Source organism: Typopeltis vanoorti, chromosome 7, assembly GCF_054136105.1.
Source record: "Typopeltis vanoorti isolate ZY-2024b chromosome 7, IOZ_Tvanoo_1.0, whole genome shotgun sequence".
In the NCBI taxonomy this organism is placed as follows: domain Eukaryota; kingdom Metazoa; phylum Arthropoda; class Arachnida; order Uropygi; family Thelyphonidae; genus Typopeltis; species Typopeltis vanoorti.
Window position 1 is genome coordinate 10,705,244 of NC_143555.1, and position 27,397 is coordinate 10,732,640.

General features: G+C 37.0%; 1 protein-coding gene across 2 annotated transcripts in view; it reads left to right on the top strand.

Annotated features, from left to right (window-relative positions):
• LOC150104483 (zinc finger CCHC domain-containing protein 8 homolog) overlaps positions 1-27,397 on the top strand; it is a 341,337-nt gene that overhangs the window by 182,880 nt on the left and 131,060 nt on the right. The gene's annotated exons all lie outside the window — the stretch shown is intronic.

Sequence of the window (27,397 nt, forward strand, 5' to 3'; positions counted from 1 at the left end):
AATGGGAAGCCCAAATGCTTATGTATTCACCTTTTGTTAACTTCATTTTTAAGATTCCACTGCCAGACAGTCCCATTTCAGACTCATTGTTTTTGTCAGTATTAAGAAAGAGAGAGAGAGCCTCTGTAGCTTAGTTGGTATGGACGAGTCCTTTGGTTGGAAAGACCAGGTTTTAATCCAGTCTGTGACATGAGGAATCTTTATTGGGTGTTTTCAAATAAATGGTGAATTTATCAATCTCATATGGAGGCGGAGGGTTTTTTGGCTCTCAAAACAGGCAAACTGGCCAGAAGAACACACACAATACACAGATATAGGACACTTTGGGAATAAGGAGTAACCATCCTGTTCTGTCAGATTTGGTTTCAATTACCTGCACGGTGAGGTGTGGGTCTGTACGTAAGCATAAATCAGGATTAAGAAAGAACTTGTGATATTCACCATTCACTTATAGCAAGTTGCTGTAAGAGCTAATATTGGCAGAAAAATGGTATCAGTTAAACATAACGTTCTGTGATTTTAACAATCTTCTTCTTTTAGAAGATTTTTTGATCTTCTTTAAGATTGTAGGATCTTAAATGGAATGTGCTGTTTATATTATCATGAGGCTTTTGCACTAATAAAGTATTACAAAGAGAGATTGATAGAAGAATTGAAATTCTTGGAATCTATACATACTCCTGTGATATACTGTTAGAGATAGGAAACTATTATCCATCATGGTAGAATAGCAGAATACAGGAAAGAGTCAATAATTGAGGGGGAAAAGGTTATTAGTTTTGAGCAGAAAGTCAAAGAATGAGATTGAAGGAGAAATATGGGAGGGGGATAATTGGGATATGGTATATAGTGGTTTAGAGTTTATTTCTTTTTATTAGCTTTACACCACAACTATGTGGTTTGGCTAACTGGCCATCTTTGGAAACAATAAAAGAACCCCTCCCCCCTTTTTTTTTTTTTAACTGAATGTTTCTGAATATGGCCAGTAAGCAGAAACAAAGAGCTTCAATGTGAAATTTAGTGGGATGGACTGCCAACCACTATATATATGTTATTGTAAAAGCCCCTTATTAAAATCTGAATTCATTTTTCTAAAAAGTCATTCAAAATTGGCTGTGATTGATACACATAGAAGAAAATGAAAGTTGAAAAACGTAATCACAATTTTCTTACAAGGATCACATAGAGTTATTCCTATGTAGTAATGTTTCGGTGGAAGATAACTATAGCATTTAAATAAATCGAGAAAAAAAAACATTAAAGTAATGCTTAAAAATTAAGTAAAATAACAATAGAAAGTATTTAATTAAGATGAATTAATTACAGATATTTCAATTCGTGTATTGTGGATCATCATAATCATTTTAAAACAGTTTGAAATCAAAAAAATTTAGCGACAATGAAGGTATACGAAGAATGGAATCTCTCGTTATATGCATTCATGAGACAGCCAGGTAAAATACAATATTATTAGGATCAGTTGAAATGTGCATGTATGCGATTATAAAATAAATAAAAAAACATATAATTAAACAGTATAGTTTGTAATAATAATTTCCCAGATTTTTGGAATAGAGAGTCTTTGTTGAGGTTGAGATTTGGGCAATGCCAAAGTATTTCAGAGCATTCTTTAAAGAGATGTTCATATTTATGGGAACAACTATGTAATAATTTGGCATCGTTCCAAAGGATCCTGTGACTAGTATTAGTGATCAGTGTTCTGTGATAATTTGTTCCATTTCTTGGAAGAAATGTAACATTGGTGTTCAGTGAGGTGTATAAACAGGTTTCAGTAAGGAAATATCATGAGTAGACATAATAATTAAAATTATAATAATGGAATAGCTCACGTAAAATATTATTTATTAGTAGAATTTTCGCCCGAGTATCACAGACACTTTTGGAATTGTCAGTTATTGTTTAATTAGCTTTATACGTGTACTGAAGATGCCTGTGATACTCAGGCGAAAATTCTAACAAATAATATTTTATGTGAGTTATTCTGTTTTTATAATTTTAGTGTATAAACAGATTAGCCTGTTTGTCCAAATTAGAATGACTTGCAGTTGCATGAGATTGAATAGACTTCGGATGGTAGTTGAAATGGAATTTTATGTTTGGAGATGGCTTCAATGAGCTAATTGAATTTATAAGTTTAAAAGTTGTAGAAATATTAAGGTTCTTTAAATTGCGAGAAATGCATTCTGAAATGCCTTTAATGTAAAGACTTGCACAGGATGGCAATTCTGTGCAAGTCTTCTCTTCTAATAAAGGGTGGAGAAAAATGGTTGATAATCTTCTCTGATTATCAACCATATTGTATTAAGTATTAAGGTGGTAACAGTTCAGAATGGCGGTTTCTTTAAATGTAGAAATTTCTTTCTGAAATAGATTAGTTGAAAAACAGATAATATAAACTCTGGAAAAAGGTTTGATAATGCCATATTTCTGTGAGAAATGATCTGAAGTCTAATGGATATATCAACCCAAAAAAAAGGAAGGTTTATCAAATGCCTTCGACTTAATGTGGAATCTCTATGCCAAAAGTCTGGGAAATTATTATTAAGAACCATGCTGTTTATTTATATGATTTTTTTATTTATTTGTTTATTTATTTATTTATTTTATAATCCCATGCATGCACACATCAACTGATCTAATAGTATCATTTTTTACCTGGCTGTCTCACGACTGCATATAAGGAGAGATTCTATTCTCTATATACCTTCGTTGTTGTTTAATTTTTTGATTACAAACTGTTTTACACTGACAATAATCCATGATATGTGAATTGAAATATTTGTAAATCTTAATTAAATATTTTCAACTGTGCTTACATGTTACTTATTAATTCGCAACTTCTGTGGATGCCCTCTCATCCTCTTCCCATTCTCCATAAAATGAAAATTTCATCTATTGGTATCCTGTATGACCCTTTCAAAAGTTTGTAGGTCTCTATCATATCACTCCTCTTTCTCCTGTCTACTAGCATCAGCAGTGTATAAATTTCAATCTTTCCTCATAATCTACATTCTACTGTTCTAGTTTAATCTTTAACACTGTTATTTTCACCCTTTCCATTGTATCTGCATCACCTTCAAAAATCAGATCTGTACACAGTAATCCAGATGGGGTCATATCCAAGCCTCGTAAAGAGGCAAAATGACTTTCTTATTCTTATGTGTCATTGTTTCAGCATTGCAATTATCTGCTGAGTTGTATTTGTAGTTTTTGCTGAACTTTAATTTCCTTTCAAGTTGAAGTCCAAGATCCCTAGTCTCATCAGTTTCTTCTAGCATAATTCCACCAGTGTAATACACATCAGATATCACTTTACATTAAAGTGCATAACTACATTTTTACTAACATTGAACTGACAGCCAATTTCACATTCTGAAAATTACAGCTTATTTAAATCATTCTGCATGTACTGCATGTCAGTTGTATTCCTGATTTACGCTCTTTGTCTTAGCATCATCAGGAAATAGCTGGTATATCGCCTATTAAATCCTTCTCAGTGTTATTGATGTAACGATTGAATAATAATATTTAATAGCAATAGTTACTTTAAATTTTACAGACTTATATCCCCTCACATACAACTTATTGATATCTGTCAGTCAGCCATTCTCTTATTCAAGCTATTAATTTATAAATCTCGCCCATATCCTCTTGCTTATGCAACAGCCTTTCACAATAAAGATACCAAGAAATTATATACTTGGCTTAATCCTTTATCCAAGTGTAAGCAGACAAAGTTTTCACCTGAAGTATTTTCAGGACTGGGGCAACTTGTGTAAAGAAGCTAAAACTTCACATCTCTTGCCTTAGTATCCCATAATGCAAAGCACATCTCCTTGCGGAAATGTATAATGCTATGCATTATGGGAAGGGTCACTACCCAGACTGGTTTCGACCTTTATTGAGGTCTTTTCAATGGGAGCCAGACCCAGAGGTGATGCTAAGGTTGAAGTAATGCAGAAGTCATATTACTTAAATGTCTACAAGGAGATGTGCTTTGTATTATGGAATACTAAGGCAAGTGATGTGAAGTGTTAGCTTCTTCATATGAGTTGTCCCAGTCCTGAAAATACTTCAGGCACAAACTTTGTTTGCTTACACGTTGATAAAGGATTAAACCAAGTATATAATTTCTTGGTATCTTTAATTTATAGTATAATCAAGTGAAAAAAACTTCCAACATCTTTCTCTAATCCAGAGAAAGATATAAGATTCCTTAGTATCCCATAATGCCAAGCACATCTTCTTGCGGAAATGTATAATGCTATGCATTATGGGAAGGGTCACTACCCAGACTGGTTTCGACCTTTATCGAGGTCTCTTCAGTGGGAGCCAGACCCAGAGGTGATACTAAGGTTGAAGTAACACCTCTGGGTCTGGCTCCCACTGAAGAGACCTCAATAAAGGTCAAAACCAGTCTGGATAGTGACCCTTCCCATAATGCATAGCATTATACATTTCCACAAGGAGATGTGCTTTGCATTATGGGATACTAAGACAAGTGATGTGAAGTCTTAGCTTCTTTATACTAGTTACCCCAGTCCTGAAAATACTTCACGTGCAAACTTTGTTTGCTTACACTTGGATAAAGAGGATTAAGCCAAGTATATAATTTCTTGGTATCTTTAATTTATAGTATAACCAAGTGAAAAAAACTTCCAACAGCCTTCCACAAATTCAACCTTCTAGCTGAATCTTGTCAAAAGTTTTATCAAAACTCCAAAAAGTATCATGGTATATCCATTCCTCTTTTCTAACTCAACCATCCCATTATTATAAAATGTGAGCAAGTTACTTAAACATGATCTTCCTTACATCCATGCTGCTCATTGCAAAATACAGATTATCTGTCAACTCATTTCTGCATGTGAATTAACAAAACAAAATGTTTTTCATGAATATTTTATTTTTAACAGTGTCTCTAGCATTCTGGCATAGAAATCAAATTACATGTATCCAACAGAAATTGATTACCACTCCATAAATATGCACATAATGCAAATTGCTTATGCATATAAAAATGCAGATTGCAACCAATCACTTCATTTCCATTTTTTGGCTTCCTCAGTGGGTTCGCAACATCTCTGGTACCTTAGGATGGCAAGCCATCATTGTTTAGGTGATTCTTTGAGATGGCAAACTGTTGAACTTGGGTGGCATTGCATGTTGATACCTACTGCATTGGTGAGTAAAAGTCTGCTCTGTTGCAAAACAAAATTTATTGCCACAGAATCTTATACACCAAGCATGGTCTACCACTGTTAGATGTGCTGTTAGATTATTCTTGTAGCAAGGCCTATACGTTGGTCATATATAACTGGTAATTAGCTTAAGGAATTAACAACGTATATAATGGATATTAATTAAAGCAAACTTTAATGAATACCTTCAATATTTCGGCAACGTCACGTTGCCATCTTCAAGAACATACAAATATGGTATGTGCACGCAGGCACTAACAAAAGGAAATGAGGAAGAAGGCAAGAAACTAATATTATTCCTAAAGTCCTAATGGTGCCCTCTAGCAAGCTAATTGGGTTGTCTTGGCCGTTGGGCTGAAGTTATAATGTAGGCTTCCCAAATTTGGGGTAGTTTCATGCACCCAAATTTGTTGAGCTTTGGAACCTTTTTTAGAGCTGCTAATGATTCCATGAATAATCTTTCGTACTTGAACTTGCTACGGTGTATTATTTTAGTTTTTTTCCAGTGAATTCTATGGTGGGTATCTGCCAGCCCAGAGTGGCTGTACTGGTGAAACCGGATGTAGTCTTTGTGTTCTGAAATCCTGATATTCGCTGTCCTGACTGTTTGGCCAAAGTAGGACAATTTACAGCTGCAAGGGACCTGGTATACACCAGGTAGGTCTAGGGGGAGTGGTTAGTCTTTGGTAGAGCGGATAAGGGATGCCAACTTTTTATATGGTTTATAACACGAAGTCAGGTCATATTTTTTGAGGAATATTGGTTATTTTCTCAGAGGTGCCCAGGATGTAGGGGATGGCGATAGATTTAGTGTAATCTTTATTTTGGAGGGGGGGGGAGGAAGTTTGCTGTTTACTGGTTTTAGTATTTTTTTGATTTTTTGGGGGGTTATAGCCATTGGCTAAGAAAGTGTTGAGGATGTGGTTTAGTTCAATGGTTAGGGCATCATGATCTGAGCAGATTAATTTTGCCTTGTTGAATAGTGTTGTGAGTGTGGGGAATTGCTGGTGAATGTATCTGCCTGTATGGGTGGGTTTTCTATAAACCGAGAAAATCAAAGATTCATCAGGCTGGCGAGTGATTAGAGTGTTTAGGAAGGGGAGGGTGTTGTTTTCCTCTTTTTCTAAAGTGAACTGGACTCTGGGGTGTTGGTTGTTTAAGTGTGTTAGGAAGGAGAGGAGTGTATCTGAGCCATGTGGCCAAATAGCGAACACATCTTCCACATACCGAAGCCAAATAGTGGGGTTTTGTGGGGCAGAGTTTAAAGCTTTCCTCTTCAAAGGTCTCCATAAAGAAGTTGGCCAAGGGTGGGGAAAGTGGTGAACCCATGGCTGTCCCCCTCTGTCTGTTTGTAGAAGTTTCCTTGCCAAACGAAATAGCCTGAGTTTATTGTGAACTGAAATAGGGCTGCGATATCGGGAAGAAACTTGGCTTGGATGAGGTCTAGGGTTTCCTTGAGTGGGACATTAGTGAATAGGGAGGAGACGTCAAAACTGACCATTATGTCAGTGTGTTGGAGTGAGAGATTTTCTATACTGGCTTTGAAGTGGGCTGAGTTTTTTTTTGTCTGATGGTGTGTTGCCAGTATAGTGTGTGAGCACTTTGGCTAAATGTTTGGCTAATTTTTATGAGGGAATCAATGCCATCCACTATGGGACGTAATAGCACATTTTGTTTATGTATTTTTGGGAGTCCATATAATCGGGGGGGGGGGGGGGTCTACAGTTATAAGGTTTTAGTTTGTTAGTGACTTCCACAGGCCAAGAAGTGACCTTCTTAAGGAGTCTGTGGAGAATTCTAATCTGAGAGCTGGTAGGATTATATTCAATAGGGAGGTAGGTGGTATGGTCTAATACTAAAGCATTAAGCTTACCTGTGTAGTCCTTTTGGTTGAGAACCACAGTGGCATTTCCCTTATCCGCTTTGGTGATTACTATTTTTTTTTGTTTTTCTTCATTTCTAGTAGAGCTGCATATTCATCTTTGGATAAGTTGGTTTTTGGAGGTTTTGCTTTGGTGAGAACACCGGCTACATCCAGTCTGACATTGTTTTCGATATGGTTAGGAAGGTTGCGAATCTCACGTTCTATTTGGATCATGATTTCCTCGGCAGGTATTCTTTTAGGAGCTAGGGCAAAATTGTGGCCACATGAAAGTGCGGTGAGTGCTTCAGGCTTTAAAACTGCAGAAGAGAGGTTGACAACCGTGTTGAGTGGTGACTGTGGTAAGGAAGTAGAATTCTTTATCAAGTTCTCATATTTTTTCAAGTGCCGGCTACGTATTTTTTCGAATTCTTTTGTTGCCGAAGTGCATGAGACGTCATAAAGAATCATCCAAAGATCATAGCCGAGAGTATCTGAAAGCTCTTCTTCTAGCGCCCGTAAGTTTTGTTTTTGTCGGCATGGAGAGCGACGTCGCGGTCATTTGTTCTTTTAATAAGGCAAAACCATCCGGTTTCACCAGTACAGCCACTCTGGTCTGGCAGACCATGCCTTAGATACCCGCCATAGAATTCGTTGGAAGAAAACTAAAATAATATACTGCAGCAAGTTCAAGTACGAAATATTATTCATGGAATCAGCAGCAGCTCTAAAAATCGTTCCAAACCTCAACAAATTTGGGTGCATGAAACTACCCCAAATTTGGGAAGCCTACATTATGAGAACTTCAGCCCAATGGCCAAGACAACCTATTATTTTTATATACCCCCATGTAATATCCCATATACCTGTCTGACATTTTTTTTTTCTCCCCATTTCATCATCATTCTGTTGTACACTACCAAATTTTGTTCTGCTTCATTTCATTAAAATTATGGAGACTACAACTGCATTAGGGATAATTACTTTAATTTTCTGATGTTTCGACCTTCATATTAAGCTCATCATCTGTAGTATACACACATGCACATGCATACAAGCGATATTACATTTCAAACAGTAAGCCAAAGCGACAGTGATTTGAGCAATCATTATTCTACTGGCCTAACTTCTGGTGGGACAAAAAAAAAAAACTACATCAAAGTTATATTTTTATAACATCATCAGGGAACAAATTCATATAGATAGTTTTTAAAGGAAATGATTTGTTATACTTCATCACTAACTGCTTGGTTTACACATTTTCTAAATGTTTTGTTTTGTCAAGCAGATATTTTTTCTCCTTTTATTTAGTTTTTCATATTTTTCAAGCGATGCTTTTAAGTAATTTTAACTTGGTTTATTTGAAGTCATCCTGCATTGGACATATCTGTGTGAATGAGTTCTATTACCTCTTGTAAGTTGTTTAAAGTTTCACATCCTTCTATCAATGTAGTCTTTTTTTTTTTCTCTCTCTCTTTTTTTTTTTATGAAAGAGAATTCAGCATTTTAACACGTTCGCTGCCACGCTACTTCGGCATAGTCTTTTTCCATACGCCGAGCAATTTCACTTCTTCAAGGTTAGTACGGTAATCTCATTGCCGGTGGTAAGCGTCATACGAGTATACTCGTAGTTGGCTTGTGCAGAGCATATACCATCTATGAGAATACACAGTTTTGATGCTAGCTTCACAAGCCAAGCATTTTCACTTCTTCAAGGTCAGTACAGTAATCTTGTTGCTGGCGGTAAGTATCATACGAGTATACTTGTAGTTGGCTTGTGTAGCTGGTTTACCAACTACGAGTATACTCGTAGTTGGCAGCGAACGTGTTAATAAACAGCTTTTTGCCATAATATATCAAATTGCCGGTATTAGCTGAATTTGATTCATTCTTTTCAAATTTATGGCCAATGACAGTTTTCACATCAGAATGAAAATAAATTGAATATAAATGAAAATATCTCAATTTTATGAAAAATCACAAACGTTTCATAGTACAGTCCAATCCCTAGTAAAGTCTGCATGGTTAGCCTAGTGGCTTTGCACTTTGCAACCATATGCCTAGGGAAGGAGTGTCCTAGGTTCGATTCCCGTCAACGACGTGAGGAGCTCAAGGATCTTCCTCAGCCATAGCCAAGTTAGCCAGTCTTGAGCTTGGACAGCAGGATTTTTTCCGACAGTTTATCTGGTGTTTTTCATCCCGCAAGCAGGCAAACCGGTCCGAGGACACACACGGATTACAGTCAAGAATACTGACCCAGCCATAGGTCTGATTCGTCAGCCTATGCCGTCTCCGAAGCCCGGATAAAATTTGGGGGGACAATGTAAATATTACATTTCAAATAGTTTTATTAATAACAAAAAATAGAAAAGTAGCAGGACACAAATGGAATTACCTCAGAGTTAATTGAGTACTCTGATACCTCTTCTCATTTGTTAGATAATCTGTTGAATTACCTGAGTATACACAAGAATGGAAAAAAGCTTATATAACACAAGTTTTTAAGAAACGAAATAGAAGTTTACATGAACATTACAGAGGCATTAGCTTATTAAATACAGCATATAAATTATATAGTAGGAATTATTTAAAAAAAGGGGATATTAAATCCTACATTGTTTCAAAACCGAATAAGAAACTCAAAGATCGGAATCAAAGAGTTTCATGGTGAATATAGTAAACTATAAAAGTATCGGCAAATACTATCGTAAGCCAAAGCACGTAGTCCAACACTGGCTGGGGCAACTCGTTGCAAAGGTGTGGAAAGTTCTGATCACTATTCTTGGTATTTCCATAATGTAAAACCCATCTCCTAGGAGATGTATGATGTTATACATTATAGTGGAGGTCACTACCCAGACAGGTTTTGACCATTATTGAGTCTTATCAGTGAATAGGCAGAACAAATTAATACCAAGGGTATAGTGAAAAGAAAGCCAATTGGTTAGAAAGAAAAAAAGATGAAAATAGAATACAAGCAGCTAAAATGAAATTTTTTCAAGCAGTTAAAGGGTATACAGGAATGGGTAGAATGTGAAATGATGAAATAACGAAGGAATTACAAATACAGGCCATAAATGATAAAATAAAAGAGTACTTTTATTTTTGTGTACTAATAAAACACAAATGACAGTTAACTCCAAAAATGAATTAGAATATATTTTTAATAATTTTGCCAATAATGGCTGTAATCCTAAATCAAATTGCAAATCCTGCACTAATAACAAATCAATAGAGAATCATTAGATCACACCAAAACAATAGTAGCAGTTTCTTATATTAAATAGGTATCTGAAAAAATTAAACAAAACATTCAGTAAATGCTATTAAATTGCCTATAAACCAATATTAAAACTAACTTCTGTTATACACACATGGACAAAGAAATTAGCACACCTGGAAGAAAACATGATACAATGGCGAAACTAAGCAAATAGCTAGAGTACGGGGCTCCTGTGTGCCCACAAACCATTTCCCGACACCTCGCGGAGGCAAATCTATGATCCCAGTGCCCCTTACGTGTGCTCCCATTAACACTGCAACATCGCCGACTCCGTTTGCAGTGGTGCCAGGTGAGAGCGACATGGAACGCCACAGACTGGTGACATGCGGTCTTCAGCGATGAGTGCCGTTTCGTCTTGGGGACAGGTGATCATCGTGTCCGGGTGTGGAGGACCCCTGGTCAAGGACACAATCCCGACCTCGCTATCGAGCGCCACATCTCCCATACTTCAGGCATTGTGGTCTAGGGAGCCACAGCCTACGATAGCCGATCACCCCTCATAGTGGTACGTGGTGCATTGATGGGACAGCGGTATGTGGATGACATCCTATGGCCCCACGTTCTCCCATTCCTGGCCAGGATACCAGGAGCGCTATACCAGCAGGATAATGCCCGTCCGCACATGGCTCGGGTTGCCCAGACCTGCCTACGTCGTGTACAGGCATTTCCATGGCCTGCCCGCTCCCCGGACCTGTCCCCTATCAAGCATATTTGGGAGCAGCTGAAACGCCAGCTCCCACTGTGCCGCAATATCCGGGATTAGGAGCACAGCGTCCAACACGTGTGGGCCAGTCTGCCGCAGGACAACATCAGGCGTCTGTTCGCAGCTTGTATTGCAGCATGTAACGCCACATGAGGCAGTGCAACGTGCTATTGATGATGACTGGATTGCATACCACAGATCCCTTTGTAATTGTCCTTCAGCTCTGTTTTTGCCATCATGTGCATCACTCACCTGTATCATTACACCAATAAAATTTCAGTTGAATCCTATGCTTCCTTCTTGGTGTGCTAATTTCTTTGTCCGTGTTTGTATGTTCTCCAAGAGATGGAGTTAACCCATTTCCAGTACCTTGAGTATACAGGACACGTTACAAGTATAAACTCCCTTATTGTGGATAGGCTGCAAACCTGAAGCCGAAAGGAGAGAAGAAACCAGAATTACAGAGTTATGAACCAATATGGACAAAGTAGCACTGAGTGTCTGTAGCTCAATCAGTGAAAATGAAGCCCTTTGGTTGGGAATATCTGGGTTCAAATCCCATCTAGGATGCAAAGAACCTTTATCAGCACTCAGCTGAGAGTTAAAAAGTCTCATAATGAGGCAACAAGTTTTTTTCCTCCTGCAAATAGGAAAACTTGGCCCTGTGAACACACATATCCACAGAAATAAAATACTTACCCTTAGAGTGATGCAACAAAGAATAGCAAACTAACTGCATTAAATTGCCTAAAATCCCTAATTAGCCCATCTAAGGATGGATGAAAATTAGATGAAGGAATGGACAGAGTAGATTAGAAGACCATGCACATGCAGTGAGTTGGAGAAGAACTGTTACCTCAAAAAGACTGTTCTTCAAACAGATTATTCTGAGAATATGACAGTGCTTTACAGAATACTTCTAACTAAACAAGTATGGATGGAAAAAACTTCTGGTGATTTAAAAAGACATCACCAGAATTAAAATAAATTCTGCATTTAAATCTGGGGATGAAAAAGAGAAAGTTGCCAAACTGGGCCATGCAGATTGTAGATGTAAGTATACGAAAAAAAAGCCAGTAGGTAACATGTTTATACACAAATGTCAGGAACATTAGAAAAAAAAAAAAAACAGGGAAAGTTGCCTTGGTTAATATATTTTGGTCTAAGATTACTGGCATTAGTGAAACCTGGCCCTCAGAGTCTGATGTAGTAAAATTGAGTGTAAAGGGTATTTTTATGGACGGAAAACATAGGTGGGGAGGATGGTTTACTAAGAATATCAAATGATTTGTGTCTAGTTAGGGTAGAAACTCATGAAAGCAATAATAATAATGTCCCATTTAGCATTGAGTTTGAGGCTATCTAGTGTGAAGTCGAAACTAACGTGAACTATGTAGATGAAATATATAGTGGAGTGCAGCTACCTATCTGGTTGTTCAGGTGATAAAGATGATAAAATGCATCACCAAATTACACTGATGGGTACTAAGCAAGTAATCATTATGGGTAACTTAAATTATCCAAATATTGATTGGGTAGAAGAGAAATCTTATGATAAGAATGAAGGGGAATTTATTAAGCTGTCGTGGGACAAATTTCTCGGTTGTGAAAATAAACCCAAAATCAAAGAATATTACATTTGATCATAGCGTCAGATGGCATCTCCATAAATAATGTGAATGTCTGCCACCAGTGAATGACAATGATCATACCATACTATCCTGGGAAGTATATAACTATACGAGGGGTCTGAAAAGTTCTCGGCCTTGACCATCAATGGCAACACTATTGACAAGATTTTTTTTTTCTAAGTTGGTACATCTGCATAAGCATCCATGTAAATTTGCAAGTTATTTTATCAAGTTGTTTGTTTTATATAGCTGTCTGAAGTAAAAGTGTTGTCTGTATCCCTTGAAATGGATAAAATTGAGTATTGTGCGGTTATAAAATTCTTTGTGAAAGAAGGTTTAACACCAAAAGAAATTCATTCGAAGTTCATAAAAGTTTATGGGCACTCTTCTCCTTCATTTTCGACAATTAAGAAATGGGCTGCCGAGTTTAAACTTGTCCGTACCAGCCTTGAAGATGATCCACGTGAAGGACACCCAAAAAGTGTAACAACACCAGAAATCATTGATCAAGTGCACGATATGGTATTGGATGATCAGTAGGTCAAAGTGCGTGAAATTGCTGAGACTATAGGCATTTCAAAAGACTGTGTAGGATATATTTTGCATTAAGAATTGCAAATGAAAAAGCTTTGCACAAGATGGGTGCCGCGATTGCTCACAGCAGATCAAAAACGCACTTTCATGGAAATCTCTGGATGAGACTTGGATTCACCATTACCTACCAGAATCCAAATTGCAGTCAAAACAGTGGACAGAAGATGGTTGTTTAAGGCCAAAGAAGACAAAGTCGGTTCCATTCAGCAGGAAAGGTCATGTCATCGGTTGTTTGGAATGCTAAAGGCATTTTGTTTATTATTTATCCTGAAAAGGGTAAAACAATAACCGGGGAATATTATTCTAATCTTTTAACCAGACTAGATGAAAAATTCATGAGAAAAGACCCGGTTTTGCAGAAGAAAAAATTATCTTTCATCAGAACAGCGCACCTGCTCACAAAAGTGTTTTGGCAATAGGAAAATTAAGGGATCTGCACTGTGAATTGTTGGAACATCCACCCTATTTCCCAGATTTGGCTCGCTCCCTCTGACATCTATCTCTTCCAAAAACCAAAACTCTTCCTCGCTGGTCAGCGTTTTTCTTCGAATCAAGAGGTGATTGCAGCTGTAGAGGATATTTTGCAGACCTCACTGAGAACCACTACAGGGACGGGATAATGGTGCTGGAATAAATGTATTAGTCTTAAGGGAGATTATGTTGAAAAATAAAAATCTTCTTCTTCTTCTTCCTTATACCCTCTTTTACCTTGCGGTGTCGAGGGTCCATTGATCATCGGACCTCACTCCGTTTACAGGATAAGGTGGTCAGCCTTATGTCCCGGTGTATCCTATGGCCTGTAGTGTTGGGTTCTCAAGGCCAGTTTGCCTGCTTTGCGGGATGAAAAACCCCAGAATAAACTGGGGAAAAAACCCTGCTGTCCACGCCCAAGACTGGCTAACTTGGCTATGGCTAAGGAAGATCCTTCAGCTCCTCACGTCACCGACGGGAATCGAACCTAGGACACTCCTTCCCCAGGCATATGGTTGTGAAGCGCATAACCACTAGGCTAACCGTGCGGACAATTTTTCAAAAATAAAAATAATTTTGAAATTATAAATTCGTTTTTTTTCATTGTTAAGCTGAGCACTTTTTAGACCACCCATGTATTAAAGTTCCAATTTGGACAGGTTACATGCTTAGCTATAAAGCTGGATATTATGACAAACTCTGGAGAATACTATCTTTGATCCCAAGGTATCAGTTACTGAATAGGAAGGAAACTTTGCAAATCTTCCCAGCAATGCATGGGAAGATTTGCAAAGTTTCTTAAATGAAGCGGTATCTGAATGTGTTCGTGGAGTTGGAAGAACAAATAGGGTGGGAGGGAAATGGATGTGTAATCTTATTAAGCTACAGTTCTGTAAGAAGATGATGTGGAAGAAATATCATGAAAATAAGAGTGAGAGGAGTTATGAAACATAAATTGCAGGCTAGAAGAGTTATGAGTATTGTACAGAAAGCTAAATTAGAGTACATTAGATGTACTCTAATCTAATTCTTTTCTTTTTTACAATTAAGAAAAAGAAATTTCCTGTGAAAGCTCAAGGAAACCAAAAGAGGTTTATTGATATGCTGTAATAAAAGTGCACAGTGCTGCTGCTATATTGGATGAAAAGATAAAGTGCATGAGAATGAGGTTCAAGAGTTGCTGCATAACCTGGATATGAAGTCAGTGATAGAGGCAGATGAAATATCAACACATATCCTAAAGGAATATTCAGCTGAATTTGCTTGGTCCCCGGCGTGTTTGTATAACTTGAGTCTCATCTCAGGGAAGATCTCAAAGGAATGGAAAAAATGATAAATCCATTGTACAAGGGGTGGTGCAAAAACTGACGTGTCTAACTGCCAACCTATCAGTATCTCTGGAGTGGTGATGAACATTTTAGAGAAGCTGGTAAGAAATTGTATACAGAAATGGGTTGAGAGACAAGATATACTTTGCAAAGAACAACATCTGTTTATTAAAGGAAGGTCATGTTTTAGCAATTGCTCATATTTTATATTATGGCTGAATTGGATAAAGAGATACATTGTGAATACTGGAAGTTTATTTTGCACTTGGTTAGACTATAATAAATTTAGTTTAATCCTTTATCCAAGTGCGAGCTAACAAAGTTTATGCCCAAAAATATCTTCAGGACTGAGGCAAGGTGGTGCATCTGTTGGCAACTCGTAGCAAAGGTGGACCAAGCTCTCATCACTCCTTGTCTCAGCATCTCCCACCATGCAAAGCACATCTCCTTGCAGACATGTATAATGCTATGCATTAAGGGAAGGACCACTACCCAAACTGGTTTCGACCTTTATTGAGGTCTCATCAGTGGGAGGCAAACCCAGAAGTGGTGACACTAAGGCAGAAGCAATGGAGAGGTCATATTTACCAATACGAGTTGCCAGCCGGTGTACCACCTTATTATTAAATTACTCTGGATTTAGAGAAAGATGTTGGAAGTTTATTTTGCACTTGGTTAGACTATAATCAATTTATAAGAAAGATTCCGGTAATTGAACCACGTGTTTATTAAGATAAATAAAAATAAAAAAAACTGACAAGTTTCATAAGTCGTTTGACTTACATCTTCAGGGGTCAAAGGTAACTAAAAGTTTAAACACAAGAAATAAGAAATTACTCAAAATAGTTCATTCTATGCAGTTGTGGCCGTCTAACTGTTCATTAAATTAAATATCCGAATGCAGATTCAGTGCAATGCTAATACTGTCACGTTCTGTTGTTCACGTTGTCTGAGGTCTGACTTGGGTATATTTTTTATCAATGCTGACCCAAGTCAGACCTCAGACAATGTGAACATGAACAACAGAACGTGACAGCATCCAGCATTGTTCAAACTTAACATTGCACTGAATCTACATTCGGATATTTAATTTAATGAACAGTTAGATGGCCACAACTGCATAGAATGAACTATTTTGAGTAATTTCTTATTTCTTGTGTTTAAACTTTTAGTTATCTTTGACCCCTGAAGATGTAAGTCAAACGACTTATGAAACTTGTCGGTTTTTTTTAATGTTATTTATCTTAATAAACGTGTTTATTAAGATAAGTCCAATTACCGGAATCTTTCTTATGAACTGCTAAACCACAGAAACCTACGCCTATAATAAAATTAGTTTTATCCTTTATCCAAGTGTGAGCAAACAAAGTTTGCACCTGAAAATATCTTAAGGACTGAGGCAAGGTGGTACATCTGTTGGTAACTCTTAGCAAAGGTGGACCAAGCTCTCATCACTCCTTATCTCAGCATCTCCCACCATGCAAAGCACATCTCCTTGCGGACATGTATAATGCTATGCATTAATACTGTTGGACTTTGTTAAGGTGTTTGATAGGATACCACATGAAAGGCTGTTGCAAACACTTAAGAATATGGGATTGGAATATAAACTGGCTGACAGACAGGTAGCAGAAAATGTGAATCTCCCTGATTTAAGGTGACCAGTGATGTACCCCCAGAGATCAGTCCTTGAACCATTGTTGTTCATTCTGTACATTAATGATATTGGAAAGGACCTGACAGAAGATGCTTAATTGTTTGCTAATGATGCAAAGGTAGGCAGGGCACTCAGGGATAAATGCAACTGACATACAGCACTTAAAGAATGAGTTAAATAAGATGGAACAGTGGACAAATGATAATGGCCATCAGTTCAGTGTTGGTAAGTGTATAGTTATGCACTTTGGTGTGATGAGATTTCCACAGCATATTATATTGTTGGGATTATGCTACAAGAAACTGATGAGGCTAGGGATCTTGGAGTTATGTTGGATAGAAATTTGAAGTTTGAAGGTCACATTGCAAAAACTTCAAATACAGTTCAGAGGTTATAATAAATTTAGTTTAATCCCAGTGAGAGCAAACAAAGTTTGCGCCTGAAAATATCTTCAGGACTAAATATAGTGTTGTACTATCTTACTTGGGTAAGTAGTGCAACACCAGGGCAACTCGTAGCAAAGGTGGAGCAAGCTACCAACAAGCTTTCAACAGTTCAGAGGATAATTGTGATGTTGAAACAAACATTGATAAGGAAGTTATTTTCCTTTTTACAAGGCCTTGATGTGAATGCAGCTGCCATTGTGTGCAGATTTGGTCTCCTGGGTTTGGTGTGGATAAAGAAGCAGTGGAAAGGACGCAAAGAAGAGTAACAAAAATGATATTCAGATTATGGAATGTAGATTATGAGAACTTATTGAGAGTATATGAATTGCAGATCCTGGTAAGCAGGAGGAAGAGGGGGTGATATGATAAAGGTGTATAAACTTTTGAAAAGGTGTTATAGGTTATTGACTAATTAAATTTTTCATTAAATGGAAGGTATAGAGTGGATAAGAGGACACTTGTGAAAGTTATGTTTGTGTGTGGTTAAGTAAGGACTGAGAACTAGATTTTTCTCTTACAGAGTAGTGAGTGAGTGGAACGGTTTGTCTGTTGATGTTAAAGTAGTGAGTGCATTCAGTGCGAATGAGTTGAAGAGAAAGTATGACAGTTGGTGTGAGTGATGATAGATCATAGTGAGAGATCTATGGCTTCCCTTGAATAAGTCCTGATTCCCTGGAGATCATAGGTAATAATAATAATAATAAAACACACGCACACACAAAAAAAAAGCCCTTCTTTGACTGTACTAAGAGAGCATAGTCAAAATATCTGAATGCTTGCTTGATGTTTTGCTTTGCATTTAAATTTCTTTATCATGTTGTTTATCCTTAAAATTGACTCAGTTACTGTTAGGCAAAATATAAGCTTAAAATACTCAGTTTTTTAAATTCTGTATTCTTAATAACTCATTAAAATTCTTTATTATCATGTATAACCAACATATATTTAAATAAGCATGTTATTGTAGGTTTAACAGAAATAGAGGCAGTGTTGTATTCCAGTTCTGAACAGTGGCCTCAGCAATATCTCTAAGGAAAGGCACAATGCAGAAACTGTCTGTAAGACAGCAGCTGGTGTGTGTGTGTGGGAGAGAGAAAGAGAGAGAAGGATTATCAGTTAGCTGAACTGCCCTCTTTTGGACATAATTAGGAATTTGTGCTTAGTTAATAGCTAGAAAAGTGAAAAGTAATATCTTGACTGAAAAAAGGATGCCAGGTTTTATGTTAGCTAATCTTCAATTGACTACAAACTCAGTATAGTTTTGCTGATGACAATACACTGCATTCCTCTGTGCTATTTCACAAATTTTGCACTATAAATATCACTAAACTTTTACAACACTCATCTCCAACTTTTACACAACTCATCATTCTGATAACCTTTTTAATTTCATTGCTAGTAAAACTCAGTATGTTTTATTTAAAAAAAAAAAAGTTCCGGTCTTATTTTTACAACCAAATCTCTTTACAAGATGAAATTTCTCTTCTAACTTCCAATCTTTATTGCATAAATGTATTACAAATATTGCATATTCAGCATCTGAAAATTAGGTTTTGAAGCATCTGAAAGCATTATCTTTGTTAATTCTATACATATTAAGAACTATTCACTATACAAATCTCAGATCTTTTTGACAGTGTTCTCATTGAAAACCATGTTCTTACATTTGGAGTGGTCTTTCTAAGAGCTCCCTAACAACACTTGGTGCAGAAAAGGGCAGTTAGGTTGATTAATGATCCACCTTTTTCTTGCATACATTCAGTTTCACTGTTTGCATTTTCTCCAGATATTTCTATGGGCACTGTTCCTGAGTTGTTATTGATAATTCCCCTTTGTTCTTCTCTAAATCTCTTAAAGCACTTGCATCAACCATTCAATTCTACTTCATAGTTCAAACTTCAATCTCATAGAACAAATTTTCCTTCCTCTTGATTCATACCTAAACCATTAAACCTGATTGTTGCATGATAATTATTTGAAAACTGGAAATGATCCTCTTCCATGTCATCAGTGTAATGGTTCACATTTCAGCATGTGGTAGTCTGTTTTATATTTATTACCTTATTGTCATATATAAAATAGCTAAAGATGAATTTTTCTTTCCAATGTAATTTATATGGTATATATGATGACAGTTTTCTTAATTGATGTACCAATTCAAACTTTCATAAATTTATCATAGATTTTTTAATTTTCTAAATGTATTAAATGAAAGGACATAAAAATACTATGTACATATTGATATATCAGAAAGTAGAAATTCTTTCCAGTATATAATATGAATTTTACCATCCTTTTTTTTTTAATATAATATTTAATTGTATGCATATTTTATATAATTATTTAATGTTTTAAATTCAGAATATTTGCATTTAATGGCCAAAATATTGGATACATTACCTTGCTAAATGGACTCTTTAGCAGGGCGATGTGTCTGATATTCTGAACTCACAAGGAGACCCACACAACTAATGACTTTTTGCAGCACCAGTTGTAAATGGGTAGTTCCTTGCTTCTGAAAAATAATGCTGTGTCCATCTGTATTTCTGTCTTCCCCCATCCCCAATTTCTTGCCATAGGATGTCCAAGTTACTATCTTCTGCATTTGATCCCCCCTCTATCTATTAAGGCATTAGTTCCCAAACTGTGCCCCAGTATTTTCACCGACACTTAGCCCATGTGGTTTTAGAATTGGACCATCGATGTGTTGATGCGATGATAGGAAGGACATCTAACGGACACTGTACAAGTTTGATTCCAAGATTTGAGAAGATATGCAGTGAACAACAGGCTCACCTATCCCACTAATTACAATTTGTTTATTCAATGATTTGATTATTCAAAATATGTACTTGTTTAATACTTTTTACATACATTGTTTTTGAATTTGAAATATGTGTTTCATGTGCTTTTTTAACTTAACCAACCTAACCATACCAACTGCGCACTGCAACTGTTAGCTAGGCCTATGTTCTGACTTTGGATGCCATGAAAAAATCCTGATACACTAAGGTGTCGTGAACCAAAAACGTTTCTATTTAATGCTCTCCAAATTCCAAAAATCTCTCTTGACCTCTTCATCTTATACCCAAAACTGAACTTTCTGCAATCTCTAGCTATACAAATGCTGAAATCATCTTTCTATGATCTTAACATCCAATTCCAGCTGACTTACCTTTTACAACAACACTGACCAAGTTGAATAAAATGTAAAAATATTTGCAATAGGCAGTGACTTAACAAATTGTACGTCTTTCAACCCAAATACTGTATAATTCTCTCCATTCTCCAAATTCTCCCAACCAACTACCCATGTGCAGTGGGTTGGGAGTACTGCCCATATCGTGTATGCTTAAGTGCTGGGAAAAACTTATGATAAAAGTTTATAATGGAGTGAACAGGGCAGTACTTGCACTTTTCCCGAGGTAGGCAGAGCCCAAGGTGCTAGAGTGCTCTGGGGCTTCTTCTGTCATTGTTTGGGCCCTTCAATTGTCCTTAGTTTTTCAGGGCCCCCCAGCTAGCACCTCATGGACCTGTGCATAAGTACAGCCCTGGGAGTGAAAAAGCACTTGGAAGCAATTAAAAGTAGTATTTAATGCTTCCAGTATTTCATCTCAGTTACAGAGGCATCATCAGGTAGCACAAAATGAGACTTGTAACACACACACACACACAAAGGCAGCTCAAAACTAACTAAAACATGTGAATGAAAGATTAGAGTATAATAAATTTAGTTTAATCCTTTATCCAAGTGTGAGCAAACAAAGTTTGCCTCTGAAAGTATCTTCAGGACTGGGGTAAGGTGGTACAACACTAGGCACTCCTTGCAAAGGTGGAGCAAGCTACCAACACTCCTATCTCAGTATCTCCCATAATGCAAAACACATCTCCTTGCGGATATGTCTAATGTTAAGCATTAAGGGAAGGGCCACAACCCAGACTAGTTTCGACCTTTATTGAGGTCTCTTCAGTGGGAGCCAGGCCCAAGTGGAGATACCAGGCAGAAGCATTAGCAGGTCATCTCTACCTATAGGAGTTGCCAAATGGTGTGCCACCCTTTTTAAATAAATTACTCTGGATTTAGAGAAAGATGTTGAAAGTTTATTTTTCACTTGGTTAGAGTATAATAAATTTAGTTTAATCCTTTATCCAAGTGTGAGCAAACAAAGTTTGCGCCTGAAAGTATCTTCAGGATTGGGGTAAGGTGGTACAACACCAGGGCACTCCTTGCAAAGGTGGAGCAAGCTACCAACACTCCTATCTCAGTATCTCCCATAATGCAAAACACATCTCCTTGCGGATATGTCTAATGTTAAGCATTAAGGGAAGGGCCACAACCCAGACTAGTTTCGACCTTTATTGAGGTCTCTTCAGGCGCAAACTTTGTTTGCTCACACTTGGATAAAGGATTAAACTAAATTTATTATACTCTAACCAAGTGAAAAATAAACTTTCAACATCTTTCTCTAAATCCAGAGTAATTTATTTAAAAAGGGTGGCACACCGTTTGGCAACTCCTATAGGTAGAGATGACCTGCTAATGCTTCTGCCTGGTATTTCCACTTGGGCCTGGCTCCCACTGAAGAGACCTCAATAAAGGTCGAAACTAGTCTGGGTTGTGGCCCTTCCCTTAATGCTTAACATTAGACATATCCGCAAGGAGATGTGTTTTGCATTATGGGAGATACTGAGATAGGAGTGTTGGTAGCTTACTCCACCTTTGCAAGGAGTGCCCTGGTGTTGTACCACCTTACTCCAGTCCTGAAGATACTTTCAGGCGCAAACTTTGTTTGCTCACACTTGGATAAAGGATTAAACTAAATTTATTATACTCTAACCAAGTGAAAAATAAACTTTCAACAAAGAAAGATTAGAGCCCTAAATAGGTTGGGGGTGCCCTCTATGGACACCTGTTGGCAGCCTAGGATACACACTGGGATCTTGAAGTATTAGTGTTTCCCATATTTTTTAGAAGTTTTATGCAACAATATTTATTTAAATTAGGTTGATTTTTAAGAGCAGCAGCAGCAGCAGCAGATTCTAAAAATAGTCTTTCTCTTCTGAATTTACTGTGATAGAGTACGATAATCTTTTTCCAATTGATTCTGTGAGTTATATCCAAAACATGATCAACAAGGCCAAATTGATCATAGTCATGATTGCAGATGTGTTTTTTATGTTCTTCCATTCAGATGGTAGCTGATCTTGCTATCTGTCCATAGTAGGCCAACTCTATATACACCTGGAACCGAGAGGGGAGGGAGTTTGTCTTTAGTGGAGCGGATGAGGGTAGCTAGTTTTAAGTAGGATTTGAATGTGGTGCAAAGATCATATTTCTTTAAGATTATGGATATTTTTTCTGATGTGCCTTGTGGATTGAGGGAATGATTGATTATTTTTTTGATAATGTGGGAACTGTAACCATTAGATAGAAAAGTGTGGTGTGTATGCTTGAGATCTGTTGCAAGAGTGGTCTTATTGTAACAAAGGTTATAAGCTCTATGAGTTAGTGTTTTTATTACACCATGCTGTTGAGAGGGGGATGATGGGAAAGTTTGTGAATGCATCTGCCTGTGTGAGTGGGTTTCCTATATACTGAAAAGGACAGGTTATCATTAAGTAGGCTGGTGACCAAGGTGTCTAAGAAAGTCTAGACTATTATTACTTTCCTTTTCCATAGTAAATTGGATTCTACGGTGAAGGCTATTGGAGTGACATAGAAAAGTATCTAATGAGTCTGGGCCATGAGACCAAATAGAAAAGACATCATCTACATATATCTCAACCAAATAGAAGGTTTTAGAAGGAGTGAATCAAGAACTTGTTTTTCAGACTCTTCCATAAAAAATTGGCAAGGAAGGATGAGAAGGGAAATCCCATAGAGGTACCCTCTATCTGTTTGTAAATTTTGTTCTTCCAGAAGAAATAACCAGAATTCATAGCAAAGGAAAAGAGGTGTCAATAATATCAAGAGGAAAAACTTTTTTTAAAAGCAATAAGGTATCATTTAAAGGAATGTTAGTAAACAATGAGGCGATGTCAAAACTCACTAAGATATCAGTATCATTTGCAATTATATTTTCATTGGAGCTTTTAAAATGGGAAGAATATTTTATTTATGATGTGGTATGACCAAGTAAGGGGAGCAAGAGATTTTGCCAATTGTTTGGAAAAGTTATAGCATGGAGAATCTGTGGCATCTACTATCTATGGGTTGTAGGGGGGATTAGGTTTATGAATCTTAGGTAGCCATATATTGGGGGGGGGAAGCAACTAAAGTGTTTTGAGTTTTTTTTTGTGATATCAGGAGGCTAGGAAGAAAATTTTTCGCACTTACCTAAGATTCATAAACCTAATTCCCTCCCCCCTCTCCCCACAACCCATAGCAGATACCACTGAATATCTTTGGACAACCTGAGTTAATCTAAACACCAGCTCTGAGCAAGTTACAGAAATTATCCTAACTAGCATGAAGTTTAACAAAAGGTGTATCCAAACAGCTGAAGGAAAAAAGTCCATTCAGCAATACTACAGATGGCTTGTATAAAGAACTCCAGTTTCATATTTGGTCCATGCTGAAGCACAATAAATGCAGAACAGCCATTAGCAAATTGAAACCTGACTCCATAAAGATTACTAATAGAAACTCACTCCCTGTTCAAATGGATGATCTGCTTTCTGATCCCTTACAGAGGCCATTGGATACAACTTCTGCTCACTGCTCTCTCTGTCTCTCTCTCTTTTTCTCTATCATACACACACACACACACACACACACACACACACACACACACACACACACACACACACACACACACACACACACACACACACACACACACTCAGCTTGCACCACTGTTACAGCACATAAAGAGATAAAGTTGACCTACAGGCAAATAAAGCTGACTTCCTCCAACTCCTGCATAGATGACCAAGGTAAATTGCTTCCTGTCATATTAGAAACAGTACACCATGTGCCTCCTATGGTTTCTAGACAACATTTCATTCGAAGAACACTAAATAACCTACAATAAAAAATCTTCTGGTTCTGATCACACCTCTCCAGGTGTATTCCAGAATTAATACCTGTCCTATATGATCTCTATAATCCTTTATATTGAGCTGCCATTTATTCCAGTACATATATACTGCCATTTATTCCAGCAAGCATATATCCAGGTTTGTTCCAAAGAAAAAGGAAATAAAATTTGCCATCAAATTATCTACTAATCACCATCATCTGTCCTCTCCAAAATAATGGAGAAAGCCATCAACAACTTGTCCAGTACCTACCCCAATGATAATCAGTGGATTCCAACAGTCTGTATCAATGTTGACCTCTTAGTTTATATTACTGAGCATGTGCAATAGAAAGGTTGAAAGAAATGTGCTGTTTGCCCTTGTGCCCAGTACTGAGACCACTCAGCAAATTACCATTCTTTATCTCAAGCTTCAAGATCATCTGCAATCACTGCTTTAAATACTGGTTTCCCATCTCCATCATTGATCCTTTAATGCAGCATTTCTCAATAGTGATATAGGAATAACAAACAGTTGAATTTTTTAAATGTATGAAAAAATATTTAAAAAAATTTCCCCTCTAAAGATAAATAATTACATGTTTTATCTGTCTTTTTCCAATCCAGCAGGAGTTGACAAATCATGTTGATTTTCAAATATTTTGTTTGTTCTATCCCCTGAGCTATATATTTCTCCGAAAGATTATCTCATGTTGTTTTTCTATTTCTTCCTGGAAAACTTTCTTACATGACAATGTTGCTGCCAACACACATTGTTGCTTTAGTAAATTACTGTGCAGCATTGAGGATTTAGTAAAGGTATGCGTCAATCGACGTAATCCATGTCTTGCACAACTGTTCACATAACTAATGTCATATCAACATTTCCTTTCATTTAGCTTCTTCTAATTTCTGTCACTGCAATATTATGATTATATTTTCTGGTAAAAATTTAGTCATTTAATTGTTACTGACTACAATTAAATCACCATGTTAATACAGTATTTTATAGTTCATTTTGTTTTGTGCATATTTTAATAAGTGGCACCGAAATTTTTCAGTTTGATTTTTTGTGGTAAAAGTATTTAAAAAAAAAGTTGAGAACTGCTGCTTTATTGGATTGGTGTAACTCAGTCACTTTAATGCTATCAAAATGCAGTCTTGCCTCTTTTCTTGCAAAAGGGGATCCCAGCTCTCTTATCCTTACTGTTAGTAATACACAAATCACCAGACAGGATTATATTTCACTCTTTGGACTGACATTTACTTCCATCCTCATTATTTTCTGCTCATGCTTTTTTCCCATCCAACCACTAACTCTGTAAAAATCCTAATCTGCCCATCGTTGAAATAATTTCACATTTGTAGTGGTGCATGCTAAACCTTCCAAAAACTTAATGCTGTTCAGAGGAGTGATTCAGTTTATAGATCATCCCTCCTTCACTGACCCACTTCAACCACTATCTTGCTAATGCACTTTTCAGCTCTGATAAGTATTTTCATAGTCACTGCTCCACTAAGCTGATATCTGTTGTTCCTCTGTTTTCTGTTAGTCTTGTTAACATAAGAGCAGCAGATGTCCATCATTCCTTTTTTGGTCCCACTGCAAACACACTGAATATCTGCATTTCCTCTTCCTCGTTTATTCCACATACCTCTGGAACAGCTTTCCTATGATGTGTTCCCTCAACAACTACAACCGCCTCAAGAAAAACTTCAGTAGATTTGGAAAGTTGGTTAGTAAGATCATTCTTCTTCTGCCTTTTATGTATGGGATATATATATATATATATATATATACACACCCTCTGTCCAAAAAGAAACCGAACTTTTTGAAAATAGAAGAAACTAGTGGCGCCACCTGTTGTATCTTTTTGTTGTCGAAAGTGGCAACCTTCATTAGTGTTCTGTCAACTGTTTATGACATTTGTTTCATTAGAAGCCAAGTTATAGTGCCAAGAGTGACACTGTGTTTTGACGAATGGTTGGTCGTCACGATATTCATGCCATACGCGATGAATTCTCGCTATCAATTGCTTCGAGATAAAACTCATGATTAACCGTTTGACTAGGCAGAGCAAATTCTTTGTGGATAATGCCCTTGGAATCATAGAAGCAAATCAGCATTGTCTTTACTTTTTACTTCTCCAAGCGACTTTTTTTCGGATGCCCCTCTTCTGGTGATCTCCACTCAGCACTCTGGCACTTTGTTTCTGGCTCATACTCAAAACACTATGTTTCATGACCAGTAATGATCATTTCAAGGAAGTTTGAGTCCTCATGAGCATTTTTAATGAGGTGCTTGCAGTGTTCAATTCGATACATTTTTTGGTCGTCGGTCAACTTGTGGGGAACAAATCGCGAATCCAATTTACAAAAGCCCAAACTCTTAGTCGAAATGTTGTGCACAGTTGATTTTGGAATCCCCAATTCATCTTCAATCAATCTTACTGATGATTTTGGGTTGTCTTTGATGAAATAACACACTTTTTGGATGTTAACTCCGCTCAGTTCAGTTTTTGGATGGCCCGGCTTTTCGTCGTCCTCAAGCGTCTCGCAACCACTTTGAAATCGCTTAAACCAGTCGGAAACTTGAGTATGGGAAAAGCATTCATCACCATATGCTTTTGAAGCATTTAATGCTTTTTGGTAAAACTTTTACCAAGTTTAACACAAAAGTCAATCGCAGCTCTCTGTTTGAAACTCATTTTCCGACCGTTCATCAAAACACACTGTCACTCTTAGCACTATAACTTGGCTTCTAATGAAACAAATGTCATAAACAGTTGACACAACACTAATGAAGGTTGCTGCTTTCGACAGCAAAAAGATATAACAGGTGGCACCACTAGTTTCTTCTGTTTTCGAAAAGTTCGGTTTCTTTTTGGACAGAGGGTGTATATAATTCATTCTTGTTATCATTGCCCATTGAAAACTTTGAATGGAAGATTTGGAAAGTTGGTTTGTAAGATCATCTTGGAAACCATTGTTCTGCTAAGATGTCCACATGCAGCTGCGTCTTAGGTATACTGAGATGATGTGAGAACAGAGAACATCACATTGTTGTAAGGCATGCGGCCAGAAACAGTTGATCAGCCAGAGAGATTTTATGTTCAATAGGATCATGAAATCCATTACATATGCTACTGCAAATGACTGTATGGGGATTGTGAGGGAATATC